This window comes from Papilio polytes, unplaced genomic scaffold (assembly GCF_000836215.1).
Source record: "Papilio polytes unplaced genomic scaffold, Ppol_1.0 DF823923.1, whole genome shotgun sequence".
NCBI classification, from domain to species: domain Eukaryota; kingdom Metazoa; phylum Arthropoda; class Insecta; order Lepidoptera; family Papilionidae; genus Papilio; species Papilio polytes.
In genome coordinates this window covers 5,462,815-5,478,983 of record NW_013525281.1, presented here as the reverse complement: position 1 = coordinate 5,478,983, position 16,169 = coordinate 5,462,815, and the positions used below count along the sequence as shown (strand labels likewise).

The 16,169-nt window shown below is 32.4% G+C and overlaps 1 long non-coding RNA gene across 1 annotated transcript in view; it reads left to right on the top strand.

The window, feature by feature from the left end:
- The window catches only part of LOC106102226, a 36,946-nt gene extending 20,777 nt beyond the window's left edge, over window positions 1–16,169 (top strand). The window contains exons 2-3 of the long non-coding RNA XR_001225553.1: window positions 7,303–7,463; window positions 16,157–16,169. This is a non-coding gene — a long non-coding RNA (uncharacterized LOC106102226). The remainder of the gene's footprint in view (window positions 1–7,302; window positions 7,464–16,156) is intronic.

Below are 16,169 nucleotides of genomic sequence, written 5' to 3'. Positions count from 1 at the left end.
TGACATAGTTTATCTGTTACGAGCTGCTGTAAACATAAAAAGGAGATAAGATGCGAGTGCGAGCCCTTTGTAAGCGGCATATCTAATCTTATTAAAAAACAAAAACATGAAAGTTGAAGAAAAGTGTATATCAAACACAGTAGGTATTTGTATTAATTCACTTTATCTCTACGAGAGAGGGAGATAAAGATATTTTATGAGCGTTATCTGCGCACCGCCATCGCATCTATTAGGTCGGTACCAGGCAAGCATAAAACTAAAGAGAACGATTTGGCTTAATAATGTCGTTCTCAGAGTCTATGCGTGGGTGCACCTGATATTCATATGGACTCATCTTATCGAGCGATCGCGCTTTTTTGTTACAATGTTTCGCTTTGTAAATTACCCCTTATTTTAAAAAATTACAGTATTTTATACTTAGAACGTTTTGTCGCTAGCTAAAGATAAAGTAAAAGAATCTTCGAGATAATGAACTCGGTTAAACTTCCAGTCGATCGTTTAATTTTACGATCTTGTTTTCTTGTACTTAGAATTTATTAAAGTAAATGAACATTATTGATAACAGTAAACATTCAGTCTTCAGTATATTTGTTTCTACAACAATACAAGAAAGTTATATTACTTTTCAATAGTTTTTTATGTCATCTTTTAAGAAAACTCTCGCTGAAAAGTTTTTTAGTAGACATTATAACATTTTAAATATGGTTTTAGTGATACTTTAGTTGAAAACTGGTTATTTTATTCTTCAGTGTAGTGTAAAAAGGTTCTTCAATTCCAGCTAATTAATAATGAGTTTCGCGGTTTCGTAGTTTTAAAGCTTACGAAGTATTCGAACGCGTAGTTTATGGTTTTACTGAACACACACAATGATACAATCGTTTTATAAACACCAACACGTTTACGCTGCGAGGCTTACGTTCGCCAGAATTTGGAATCGTAAAACTTAATTAAAATGGAAGATTCGAATTGGAAAAGAATTTTATATACCCGTATGGAGGATTAGATTGTTTTTAACAAGTTTTTTATATTCCACTCTTGCTTGTTAGTGCAGATTATTAAATAAACATGCTTTACTTATTTGTTTCGGTAAAAGAAGGATAATTTGATTATTCAGTATTCTTTTCATTTTTCCATTTGGGCATCTAATTTTATTTTTATCAGCATTTGACATTAATTATGTGTTTAAAACAAACATCTTTTATCTCGCATCGTAACATTTAAATGTTGGTAATGACTCATAATAATAACGTGTTACCATCATTAATTATATTATCCGGTTATAACCGGTTTTAGGAAAAGACGCGGCAAAGGCTTAACACGTTCACTGCTACCGTGCGTGTTCATTTATGTACATAAAACGTTAAAAAATAAATAGAACAAACCATAAGAGCTATAATTAAACGCATATGTTATGACAAGCGCCAATAGCCTAATAGCATAATAGGTTTGGAGACTATCGATCTTGCGTTCAAGGGTTCGAATCCCGCTATTCGACTGTGAACCATATAAGCACAAGCCTAGAGCTTAGTTGGAATAGTTAAAGGAGTATTAGTATATTAACAAAAAATCTACTAATATCCTATTAATATTATAAATGCGAAAGTTTAGATGGATAGATGTTTGTTAGAGTTTGTAGCCTAAACGGCTGATCGGATCTCGATGAAATTTGGCATAGACGTAGAGGATACTCTGGAAGAACACATTATCTACTTACGTAATGAGTTTCTTATGACGTCACCGAATGGATAGGAGATAAACGTCTTTGATTGTAATATCGAAGTGACATTGAATGTGTTAATGCTGACAATTCCCACGCGGACGTAAGCCGAGGGTCGAAAACATGGACTACAGTCGTGTATGAAATAAGATTAAGACCAAAGTTTAATAGAATTCCTGATTATTCAGATGTTCGCAAACCGGTATTCCCCACCCTCGCTTTGGGATTACCTAAAGTCCCAATGCGTTCTCATATTTCCTCCCGTACCAAATGTGTTTCGCTTCAATAGCCAAAAAGTGAAGTTATTTCGCTTTGGTAGTATGAATTTGTATTTTTTATGTTTGAGAGACCTACAACAATGACAAATATATAATAATAATAATAATATTTATATTTTACACACTAATAACGTAGCTTTCTAGTGGTGAAAGAATTTTTGAAATCTTCCCACCAGTTTTTGAGTTATTACAATACATACAAAAATACAAATCTTTCCTCTTTATAATATTAGTATAGATATATAAATATAACACTATATTACTATTAAATATGAATAGCGCGTGTATAAAAGTAGGAATATCAAACGGTTTGAAAGCTAAGCATTTTCGGAGGGTTGTAACTATGAAACCTTTGTAAGTCCCCACGTCGTGGCGAAGGGTAGTCCGGATATATCGTAATGTTACATGAATACCAAATGCTCTTTACATAATGCGGGGTTGGTATGAGATACGTCTTTACTACGCTGTTAATATGCCGTGTTTATTAAGGTTTTATTAATATTTGACTGTCTTTGGAAACGTCGAAAGATCTATGACACCTATTGTTAATGTTTAGACGGAAACGTAAAATCGTAATAGAGCTGGGATTTCTGTAAATAATTATATTTAAATCTACATTATTGTAATTTTTTTTACGATTTAAAAAAGTTTATTAAAAACCGTAGAGGATAGTTTCGAAGAATACATAGGCTACTTACTTTTGTTTTTTAATTTTTCGCGAACAATGTCGCTCACGAAAGCTAGTCTTATAAATCCACCGAAAACAATGCGAGTAAACAAATGAATACTGTCGTGAAATATTTGTCAATTGCGTAAAAAGAATAAAACAAAACACATACGACATCTAAAAACTACAAGCATTTAAAATCTCGACGTTGAAAAATGTAAAACAATCCGTTTTTTATCGCTATGTATATTTATAAGGCAGCGTTTTGAGTGTTACAAATGTGTTTTGTGTTAAGATTTGGGAGGGCTGTGGGACAGGCGAAGACACTGCACCATATGTATTCGAGTTACTTGTCACTTTCATAATTGTTCACTCCCCATACTCTCATTAAAATGCATTTGTTGTACTTATATTATACAATCTCTAACAAAGATATCGTTTAAGAAACCATTGCCAGAAACTATCATGTAGTGATGTGTTTTAAAAGTAAATTTCGTCCACAAACAAAAATAAAAATCTCTTGTCTATTCACTAACAATATACACGTAAAACATATTTAAACAACAAAACTTTGTATTTTAATTAAAACGCCAACCGCGTCGTTGAAGCTAAAATTGTATTTGTGTGTTGTAAATTAGAAACAAGACAAGCGTGATAATCATGCCTTTGTTTATTGAATCGATTAGCTCATGTTCATGCGTTCCTAGTTACCTCGTAACTTGTTTATAGATAAATCTAATCGATAAATGAATCTCTATTTAATAATACGAATAAATAAATCTTTTAAAGCAGCGATACTTAAATTATATATCGATTTGTTTTTAAACTATTATGTTATGTCTAATCTGAATCAGAAATAATTAAAATGAATAATTCATGAACATTTAAAGAAATATGAATAATACTTTCCTATACAATCGTTCTGTACCAACAATAAAATAACTTTATTTTCGGACACGTCACTGACATTGGTAAGATTTCCATTACAATGCCATTTTGGTAGTTAATTGATATTTGTAAATGTCTAATTACTAAGAGAAAACCATACATTATACTTAAGGTGACGAAAGTCGGATATTTTTATATTAGAATGATATTGTAAATAACTTGCAACATCACAATTTAATGCAAATGACATGAGGCATCGGCGATAATGCAAAAGTGACAGCGCGCCATCAATCAGGCCGGCAGTGGGCCGGCGCGCGGTGTCGGCTTGCATCGCACTTGCGGTTATACCCCACAAATTGCTGTCGCCCTGGTGATTAACAATGTATCCTTGTTGAATTTAAAGCTACGATTTTTTTTATTAACACTCCAAGTCAAAGGCAATTTAAAATTAAAATCATTAGGTTTATTTAATTGTTACTTAACGACGTTGATATTTATAAAGGTTTAATTTAAACAGATCCAAGCAAAATTTAATGAAATAAACGCGTGAATAGATTGGGGGATTACGAAGTTAATTAAAATTCAAGTAGCGTAATCTTCATTTAGATGGCAATGGAATCTGATTTAGATTTAACTTCAAATTAACTGTACCGTTTTTAATGAAATTTCAACTCTCAAATACTCGATTCATACTTAAAATATTATTATTAAATTTAATATGTATTTGAAGATGTTCCAGCAGACTCGAGTTTGTAAAATAATTAAGATCAAGTTTTAATAAATTTGGTGCACATTTACACCGTTAACTATTAAATATTTTTATAGTGGTCACTTGTAATCGAAGTACGATCAAAGTTGTCAAAGATTAGATATCGGGCTAAAGCATTATTACTTTTGTACGTTTAAAAATAATCCCATGTTGATTATAGTTTCCGGTATCTCTTACGCTCCATTGTGTGCATTGTGTTCGTTAAGCCTGTGAAAGCGCTGCCTCATGCCTCATGCGCTGTAAGGTCGCTTCTCGGAAAGCCGGCTGCTATTCCCCTCTCCGGCTCGCCGTCTCGCCGCCGAGCTTAGATTACAATGTCAATAGACGATTCGGCTATTCAATTGCTTGTCTAGTTGGGAATGAGTGGTCTTTTTTTTTCGTCGACCAAACGACTTACCAGGGCTACAGCGATCATGTGGAGGTGTTATTAAAACTTTATTCGAACTTCGAACGGTTTCCATAGATATTCTATGTTATAAATTACCACAGATTAACTTCGTTATTAAATTTCTTTAGAGAATAAAATAATAATTCTGTTTATCTTATTCTTAGTAACACAAATAACAAAAGAGTCGGTCGCAGTGATCCCAACAAAGGAATACGAGAAATATCTGCTCCCCTACAATGCGGAGCGTATTGCGATTTGAAATATATCGGAAAATATTTCTTGCTTCTCAAACATCTAATACATAGTTAAAAGCTCTGCGAGCGTTTTATCAAAAGGAAAAGCAAATAGTATTAGTAGACAAATATGTTTATTGAAGAGTCGTAAAAGATTCTTTGTTTTATGAGAATTTATGTATTACATTATTAAAGAGTACAACACTCAGTAATAAAACACGATAACTTATATTTATTTTTATGGAATAGTTTTATGTTTGCTTGTTTTTAAATTATTTTTTGTTACATAAAAAGTTCCCTATTTAATAAGGTAAATAAATAATTTGTAGAACACTAACTTTTGGAGTTTAATTCAATATTGTAAATTTTTAAGGTGGTCTCAAACTTTTGGCCGGTAGTGTATGTTATTAGGAAATATTGGCGCCTGTTTTTGGACATTTATCTTCTTTACTTGTTTGTTATTCACTAAACTTAGTGTGGATTTAATATGCGAAATCGATCTATTGTTTTTTAAATCTCTGAATTCCACTTTAGAAATAACTTTTTAGTTAAGCGCTTCACATAACAAGCGGGTTAGGGTTAACTACTTGACTTTTTGCTTTAGTTTTAACTATGACTCATTGTAGCCGACTTTACTTCCTTTGTTACTTAAATCACTTAACTTTTTCACATTATTTATGTTGAAAAATTTAAATAAAGTTATTTGACATTCATGTTATGACTAAAAATTACTTTCATAAGACTCTCTCTCTCCGGATCGTTTTCTCATTCTTGAAGGTCGCGACCACTCTCTTTGACAATCTCCCGAAGGATCTCCACTCTGATATCTCTTAATAACTAGCAATATACTAATATAAAAGTTGACTTCGAATTACAGTAGAATCTCGATAACCAAACCTCTATAACTTAAAAAATATGTTCCCTTCGCCCAGCCCGAAACTTCTATAACATAGGCCCTTGATAACTTAAAACCTCTATAATTAAAAATATGTTCTGTTCCCCTTGGACTTTAACTTATCGATGTTCTACTGTAGTCATTTTTATAATGTTATTAAAGTATCTTAAATTTCTTTGACAATCTGACTCGTGACCTTAACAGATTATTTTTTTTATCAATGAAAAGAATACTAAGAATTGAACAATTAATTTGATATCAATCACTACGTAGATAGATTGTGATTAATGACTTTTCAGTATCTAGAATTAATTATTACCCTTATTAGTTTTTTTTTTAGTTTTTTAATTATAATTGACGAAGTCTCGTAAAAAATAGAATTGACTGCATGATATTTTTAAGGACTTTTAGTAGTCTTTATAAATAAACGATGTAATTTTTATTTTGTAATCTGTATATTTTTTAGAATATCATTGGCTCATGATTACTGTAAACGGATTAACCGCAATCCTTTAATTTTATTAACCAGTTTGATTAGATTAAATATTCGTATTTAGTTTATAATACTTTCAATTCTCTGAAATCCATTAATAAATCGTACTTCATACTATAATATTTTAAATGAGAAAGTTTAGATAGATGGATGTTTGTTAGAGTTTGTAGCCTAAACCGCTGAACAGATCTTAATGAAATTTGGCATATATGTAGATGATAGTCTGGAAGAACACACTCGCTTTTATTATTTTATTCCACGCGGACAGAGTCGCGGGCGATAGTTAGTTTCATTTAAATTTATCATCGCAGCGATGCGCGGCGACCGTCTATAAAACTCCATGTAATTATCCGTTTGTTCAAAGAATGTATTACAAAAATAAACTTTACGAGTCGAACGCTTAAACATAACTTTTTTTTATTATCTCACATGTTTTCTTATACTCGAACATGGAAGAAAAATAGTTCTTATCAACGCTCACTGATCTTTGTATGCGGCAGCAACACTATTAAATAATTTGTAACTAATCGTAAATCAAGCATAATACTGTTATAAAGTAGACAGTTTTGCAAGCATTTTTACGCATAGCTTGTGAACAGTTTAAAGTTGACAGTTAAATTGACTGCAAACTAAGGATTTGCATATATGAATGTTGGCATTTAAGTGTTTCCATTAGTATAAATGCGATGGCGTGGTATTTGCGTGTAATTTTACACTTTACTCTTCCACTTAGTGGAGCGTGAAATGATCGTGGTAGCATCGGGCAGAGCGGGCATTCGGGTTTGAATTCCGTTTCTGGGGACGGCCGCGCGACGCGAGCGCGCTGGCATGAGCGCGAGGTAGGAGCCGCGACCGGCTCAGTGCCCGCGCGGCGTGCTTTAGTGACGCGCGTTTCTATACTCGCATTTTGTACCCTGTGTGCATAATTAGTCGCGCAGTGCTGTGTGCTGATGTTGGCTTTTGTTTGTCCGTAGGTGTCCGTTGCGAGGATTGGGATGCGAGTGTTGTGATGGTTCATCGGTCGTGCCAATAACGCCGCAGTGTAAGTGTACCGGTATAGTGCCCATAAGTGTTGAATGGATTGTGTCATTTTGGGATTGCCGTCAACAGTCATCGGGAGATCAAGTTGGGAACGGTAAGGGTTAACAACTTGTATGTTAAATAATATTACTATATGTATTCAGCTTTATTTGTTTTCTGCTTGTTATGTTATATTTGCTCAGCATATCTTCTTGTTTGCACATTTTATTTTATCTACATTTTGCTTGTTATCTGATCATATCCACATTTTACAACTATGAATTGCAATATTTTGCTATTAATACGCATTTTAAGATGTAGAGATTTTCTAAACTTTATTTTATTAAATGTTAATATTTTATGTAATTAAAATGTAGTTTAAAAATTTGTTAGTTTTAAAAGTCTTGAATTGCTTTAAAATAGTTCCACACTATTAGATAATTCAAAGGGCCACGTCATAATCGTTATACCGGATTCGAACTCTCGACCTTATCAGATTATAATATCAAACTACTGGGCCATTAACAGAATGATAACTCATAACTTGCATAAAAAATATTAGAACTTATTATATCAACATTAAGTCATAAATTACTTTATAAGTTCTGAATACGCAAGTTACCTAATGTTGGAGGACAAAAGTAAAAATAAACTTCAATACTTACATCAATTATTATAACAGCTAATACGAGCAATAATTCTGAGAATTTGATAAACTCTTCATTCTCCTTTGACGACGGAAAATCATAGGTTTTCGTAATTAGATTCCGAGAGTTACTGTTGAATTTAATTGTCAAACACAAAATGCTTTAATTCATAAATGTTACCGCAATATTTATGATTTAAATTTATATTAAAATACCAGTTGTAAAGAAAATATCCTGCGAATCGTACTCTGAACGTACCCCGCCCGCATCAAAGCTATGCAATTTGTATGACGGGACACCAATATTTGCGGGTGGTAAGAGTAAAAGAGACAACACATAGCTCTTAACGCTCGGGTAGAAAGGGGATAGCGTGCACGCCAGTCATCATAACGATATTCAGACAAAGAAACCGTTGTACTAGGAATACATAAGTCGGTTCAAACTTTTAACAGGCAGTCAAAAGTCTTTAATTAAAAATTAATAATTTTTTTTCTTTGCTACAAAACATTTTATCACCTGAGAAAACTATTTTTATCAAAATACAACTATTCTATAGATTATTTACAAATAGTTTTGTCTTTATATTATGAAGGCAAGAAATACCATACTAGATGTTATTGCATTTCATTAAATTAAAATTTGAATTGTTTGTAATTACCGATTAACATATATTGGTACTTATATCTTGTTTACATTTTTACGGACTAAAATATTTTTCTTATTTTTACTGCCGTCAGAGTTGGCAGGGGTCAATAGAAACTACCTGCTCTAAAGCACTTTTTGATCTTGAGAAATCGACACTAAGATACTTTTAAAGTAACAATTAGACTACTCTGAGAATGTAATAAAAATTTCTTATTTGTGACATTTGTTAATTAAACGAAGTGTTCGTAATTAAAATATTAAAATGAAACCCCTACCTTGCGTTAGTGAATAGGGTTGGCGTTTGAGAATTCCGGTACAAAAAATGTTGTCAACTACGGAATTAATGAGCACGGAGGCCAGACATAATTTTTTGTCTGTACGTTGTGAGTGGAGTCGACTGTACTTTTAAAAAGTTGCCGAATGATTTAGTTGAGTTTGCGATGGCTCTTGTGATATGTTTTTGTTATCTCTGACGTCTGCTCGTTTACTTTCTCGAGTGGTTCTTTTCAATGTTTTTTTTTCTTTTTTTTTGTACGTACGTTTACGTTTAATTTGATAAGTTACCTGTTTGCTTTATTTTTTGGAAGGATATTTCGTAATTTTAATTAAAATCTTTTAAGGCAAAAAAAGTTATTTGTCTAGATTTAATAGCCTAATGTACATTATTATATTAATAATAATTGATGTGCGAATCGGGGTAGGAACGCTAGTTTTATATGAAGTTCAAAATATACGTATAACAATAAAAATACTGCTACCATGTTTTATCGAAAAAACGTTACATAGCGTAGCTTTCAACGCTTGGTTTAATCTTGGTATCCTTTTAAAAGATGACAGGGCAGGCCTCCGCCGCCACCGCGCCGTACCCATCCAAATCAATTTACCTTCATTGCCTTTTACAAAGAAAATATTACCTCCAACCTCAAAGGGATGGCAATAGGATAACCATTATTTTAAAACTTTCGTATACTTTTGGTCCTTTTTATAAGTAAGTGAAGGTAAATAAGACGTTTTCAAATAATACAATTCTAAATGCACTTTAATTTTCGCTAGAAAATATTTTACTAGTTACGTTATTTACAAACCTTACTCACGAAATCTTCAAAATTATTTTTGAAACAAGGATTATCTTTCAAAAATGATATATGTGGTAAACTGAATACATTTTAATGGTTCACGTAAGCATGTTCTCTCTCACTCACGGCTAAATCCTTTGGAGCGACAAGGATATGTATATTTTAGTGTATCTCGGCTCACAAGATGGTGTACGCTTGAGAAGCGTCAGAGATTAATCCACGTATGCTATGTTCTAGATTACGTGGTCGTTTATTATATTAGTTAAGATGATATCATGATTTATTTCTAATGTAATTTGCCAGACAAGAAATAAATTAATTCAATAATAAAATAAGCTTTTTAATGTATAAATAATTTTACAAAACAGTCCGTGTTCAACAAGGCCGCTTTATACGAATACGAAATATCCGTTTAAAAACACAATAGTAGTAAACATAATTAAGTGGTTGGATCACTTACAAGTGTGCGAGTTGTCGGGCCGCACGCCAGAATCGCACGATATGCTTAATAATATCATTTACGGCTTTAAAATGTTGAACACGACACGATAATGCTAGTCGACCATTACGAGCCTCATTATAGCTGCGTACAAAGTGCCGCAACTCGGCCGAGATACGTTGGTCTGCTCTAACGGATAGTTACATCATTAGAGTGAGCGTGAGATAATCTATGTGGGCATTATCGCTACCTCAACTACTGACAGGTCAATTTGTTAATTTCCCTGTCGTCGGATAACAAATGGTTTTTATTACAAGTCAACGGATAAACCGGGATTTTATTTACAACTAGTAATGCCCCTGATGTATTTATTGTAAATATTTATGGTTTACTATGTTTAAATGTCGTAATATTTACATATGAATTACACCCGACTTGATTTATCGTTATGTTGATTTAAATAAAATTATTGTTTTACATGTATGTAAAAGTAACATCTCAAATTGAAAAAAAAAGATCTTATTTTTTTTTTATATTGTCACAATTTTTATGTTATAATTTTTAAAACTTTCTACATCTTGTTTCAAGCAGATTTTTTTACTTAATGTGAAACATTCTTATAGTTTAAAAAAATACGAAGATGTAACACTGAAGATGAGTTTTTTATATTAATTAGTATGCGAAGTAAAATGAAACGTTATTTTTCATTGTCTGTCTAGTTTATTCATAGAAGTATGATAAAAAATATGATGTATATTTTGAAATACATTTTCGCGTGAGAGCAATTTTTCTATTAAAACAAAATGCAACTCTGGCGAGAGTTCGATGCTCGGGCAAGCAGCCAAGTAGCGCGGCCGGTTCGTAAATCACGGACGGGTACCAGGCTCGCAGCGCATCGAGGAGCCCCAATCAGCCGCCTTATTGACAAACATACGATCTGGCCATAATGGATTTTGGAGTCGCGATTTATTTGCCGCTCTCAGTTTTGACTTCACATTTCGTGTTAAAGCGTTATTTAATCTGAAAAGTTTTATTAACGTAAATACCGTTAATGTTATTTTTGTATTGTATTATGTGATTGTAAATATCATTGCGGAAATACCAGTAACAGCTTAGTAGTTAAGCGTCCGATCAGCTTCTAATCTTATCGTTAAGACGCGAGACTTGACTATTGTTATCATTTCCGTTCTTACCGGATTTTCGAAGTCCATGGACAAGTTTTGAAGCGATAATTTAGCGTAAAAATTATGGACTCAAGAGTTGCTTTTACTTTCATAAAAAGATAATAGAAGTTATATTATATGTCCGCCATCATGTTTTAATCAACAACTAGGCAGTAAATGCCGGATATATCCCGCTAATGTTGTCCGACAGTTGGGAAAGTTCTCAGGGACCGGCTCGCGTTATAGGGGATTATGAGTAAGCATTTTATAATGTTTTTGTTCTAATAATTTTAATATAATGACCCCTTCGAAATACGTTTAGTGAATATCAAGCAAGGAAAAAGCATAAAACTTAAAAACATTTAGAGTTGAAAATCACATTCAATAATTAAAAATCCCATAAATGTGTTAAAAAAACCTTTTAGTATATCATAATACGAGTATAACCAGCACTTTTTTACTTTTTTTCATAATTGTCTTATTCATGTTGTGTACACTTTTGGTTTAAAACATAGTTTTAATAATTCATTATCCTTGTAATTATGTATTAGTTTTAAACTGTTTGGTGAACCTAATAAAATAAATAAAAAAAATACATACTACACGATAAATAAGAGGGGTTTGCGAAATTCACTTAAAAAAAAAAGGAAAAATCTCTATGATTTTAAAAAGACAACATTCTAGAATTAGAAAAGAAACTTTAGTATTAAGATAACAATGTATTCACGAAGCTTAAAAAATGTTAAACTATTAATTACAACGATATGTATGTAATATTTTTATTAGCTTATCTAGCAAGAAATCACTGTCAAATATTTCAAAAAATTTGAGGTCAAGAATGTATTGACAACATAATTGATACACCTTAGTCAATTTTTATGAAATACTAGCTTTTGCGCGCGACTCCGTCCGGATTTAAAAAAACAAATGCAGGTAGCCTATATGTTGCTATATGCCAAATACCATCAAAACCCGTTCAGCCGTTTAGGCTACAAACTCAAAGAAAAATCCATCCATCCATCTAAAAATTCGCATTTATAATTTTAGTATGATTACTAATATTTTTTACTATAATTTCTCAAAAAGACTAGTGTAAGCCTGCGATTATGTCCGCGCGGAAAAAATGGTGTCTACCTACGTTTCCTTCCTTATATGTTCGATATCTGTGATAAGCTACATTGATATCAGTTAAGCCGATTTAGAGATATATAACAAACATCCATCCATCCAAATTTCGCATTTATTATGAGTATTTCTTATGATACTGTAATTTGATTTACTTAGACTTGGTAATGGTATAAAAATTATCTAATCGAATTAAAATTCACTATTCATTAAATACCTTATCAATACAGTAGGAAGTAAATTGATTTAGTTTGATTATAGTAAGGAAATATTAAGCAACAAAGACAAGATGACGTAGCAATCTCTGCCTACCCCACTGCATTGTGAGCGTACATTATTATCTTTAAACGCAAACAATCATATCTGTTCATATTTGTATTGACACACTTGAAACAACATTTGTTATCTTGTCTCTTTATTAATTCAATTAAGATACATTTACGTCAGATGTAAATACTTAACAATAATGTGTTCATAGATATGCTTTTATTTACACATTTATGTAATAACGAGCTGTTGGCCGCGACTTCGTCCGCGTGGTATTAGAAAACATACAAACGATATAATTTTTTTTTTTAAATTGCAAAAAACCAGCGCTTGACCACTATCCCACCTAGACCAAGGTGAAGATGTGGTCGAAGGATGGTACATTACAAATTACAATTTACAAAAAGCTAAGTATCCCTCGGGAACCGGACATTTCTCAGGGATGAAGCTTATCCCATGGGTACTCCAGACTTTGTTTTATATCTGTGCCAAATTTCAATAAGATATGTTGAACCGTTGCAGAATGATCGAGTAAACATTAAAAAACTAAATTAATGAATCCCACGGGAACCGTAACTATTGCCGGGATAAAAAGTAGCTTATGTGTTCATCCAGACTATGCTCTAAACCTGTGCCAAATTTCATGGAGATCCGTTCAGCCGTTTAGGCTACAAACGCTAACAAACATCCATCCATCTAAACTTTCGCATTTATAATATTAGTAAGATGTTTCAGCATTTAATTTGGCACGGCAGAACCAAGAATACTCATATACTCGACGTGCCAACTCAAACGCCGGTTACCCTAATGTACAGTTCTAAAATTGAATTTAAAAAGAAAGGTAGATCTTTTGTTTTTTTTGTACCTCAAACACTGTTTTACAAATTTTATTAACCATTTTTTATATAGAAGTTAATTATTTGTATTTTATTTAACGTAATACTCGCGCTGCACGCAAAATTTACATTGTCCACGATAACGAGAAAACATGACTCGTTTTCATGTTTAGACGTAGTTAAATTTTGAATAAAACCATTGCTTTATTTACGTGTTGGGTGATAGTGTTTGCGTAAATTTAATTTTACAATGAAATCCATAGCTTATTTGAAACAATACAGATAAAATTGTATTTATTTATAAGATTTATATTTATGCTTTACATATATATTTACGATTTTATATCACACTAGCTGTTCCAATGCGACTTCATCCGCATGAAATTATAAAAACTTCATTTTATTGTTCATATTTGTCAAATTATCAATTGAAAATGTCAAAACACCAGTTACCTTACTATGGCAGTCTTGCTTCCTTGATGTTAGCAACAACTTATGGTCTCTTTCCCACATTAGGGTTTTTATCCAAAATATTTACCCCTAAGTTTAACGGCGTGAAAATATATAGACTAAAGCGTGACGTAAGTGTAGGGCATTTTATTCAAAAAAGAGTTATTCGAAAATATGGTGTGATAACTGACATCTTAGGCAACAAAGAAGTGGGTGTTTACGCTTTATTATAATAGTATATATTTTCACAAACTTCCTAATTAACCTTTAGGTAAATCGTTACTCGAATCACTGTCATTAGATTAATTTATTTATCTTAATATTCCTCGTCAAAAGTTTAATAAAATTCAAAATATAGCCGGTATTTTATCTCTGATTTACATTTTAAACCGGATTGAATTTCACTGTCAACATAATTTGTAATTTACATTTTGTTTGAGTAGCAGTCGTTTGTAATGAATATATTATACCGGGACGATGTACAGGCGCGGAAATAAATTTGGTTCCCATTTTCAATCGAACATCGTATACTCTTATTGACGGTGAAAGAAATGTCAACGACGAGTCTGTCTATGAACATCTGTACTTTACTACGTAAGTTGCTTAGCGACAAAAATCGCTGGATTTCAACAATATGTAGTCTTGTGTACGAAATGCCTTAAACCTATAATTTAACAAGTATCTATGACAACTTTTTGACTTTATAGCATTGTATAGGTCAAATTACATTCCACTGAAATGGTTTGGAAGTAAACGATCTCGACTGTACTGAATGGATTCAGTCGATGCCACAAACTCTTTCGTTTAAACGAGAGAACTCGTAAACCGCAACACCGCTGCGACACTCATGAATATGAACGTACTCCCTCGCTCGTGGATAACGAAATACTCTGTTCTGATAAAAATTAAATGTTGGACGGTAGGGTAGAGACTAGTATAAGGTACTGTCTTTAATTTGATTTTTTTTTTGTATAAATTTTAAATGGTTCAGAAAAGAAGTAAAAATGAGAGTGACGAAAACAAAGAAACAAAATCGTAAAGCGATTTAAAGGTAGTACCAGGCTGGCATAAGCGCGCACGTCATAAAAAAGTTACGAGGAGTTATCAAAAGGGCGCAGTAAACCCAGCCTCGTCGCCGCCGCCTAATAACCTGCTCGTTCAAGTAATCGTATCCTTGTTGCTCTGTTATCCTAGTACTGCAGGAATATTCCGCTCGCCATGTTGGAATTTGCCATGGACGGATTTATTAAAATTAATTCTTATTTCACGACAGTTTTAATAATCCCAAACAATTAAAAAAACTTAAAATAAAGACACGTTTACCAAAAATGTTATTTTATTAATTTAGTAATAAAAACAAAAATAGAATACAATTTTATTGTTTTAAAAAAAATCTAATCATGTAAATAGTTATCAAAATATAGCGTTAAAGAATTAATTAAAATAAAAATGCATTTTTTCCGACGACGAGCATGCTTGAATTTAGCATTCAAGGTTTTTAAATTGTAATAAATATGCATAGCTTTGGCACTAAGTATGCGTCTAGGTTCATACTGAGCTGTGCGCTGGTACTCCGGCCTTATCTCCGAGATTTTATGACTATTTTACGATTATTGCCTCTCCGAATCGGTAATAACTCCTTACGATATGAAATTTCTATAAAGGAATCGGTTCAAATGGATATGTTCATTTAAGTCTTTTTATAGGCCCCGAGTTAATTTTTATTATAACGAATCGTACTTGTTATATCGAAGTGTTAAAAGGAAATGGTTATTAATAACAACCATTTCCGTTAACGCCAGTCGTAATTAAATAGTGGATCGGAATTCGACAAGTTTTTGATTTGAAACTTGTTGAATATGATTAACATTTATTGTAATGACTTCGTTTGATTATATTTTATTTATGATACGCTATAACGCTAGCATAGTATATGGCGATGGCCTTTATGTAGGCATTTCTGCCTTTTTTAGTTTGTGGATTCTCATGACATTTAGTGAGAAATAGTCATCGTCACAACGTCCGCGAATGTAATATTTGATATAGCATGTTTTGATTTTGATGATTTGTTGTTGTAAAGCAAGCACTTTTGTCTAAGATAATTGTATATTTGTGGTGTCTATGCGCAATATGTGTGAGCGTGTCTTGTTGGTGTTGCAGGGCTACAATGGTG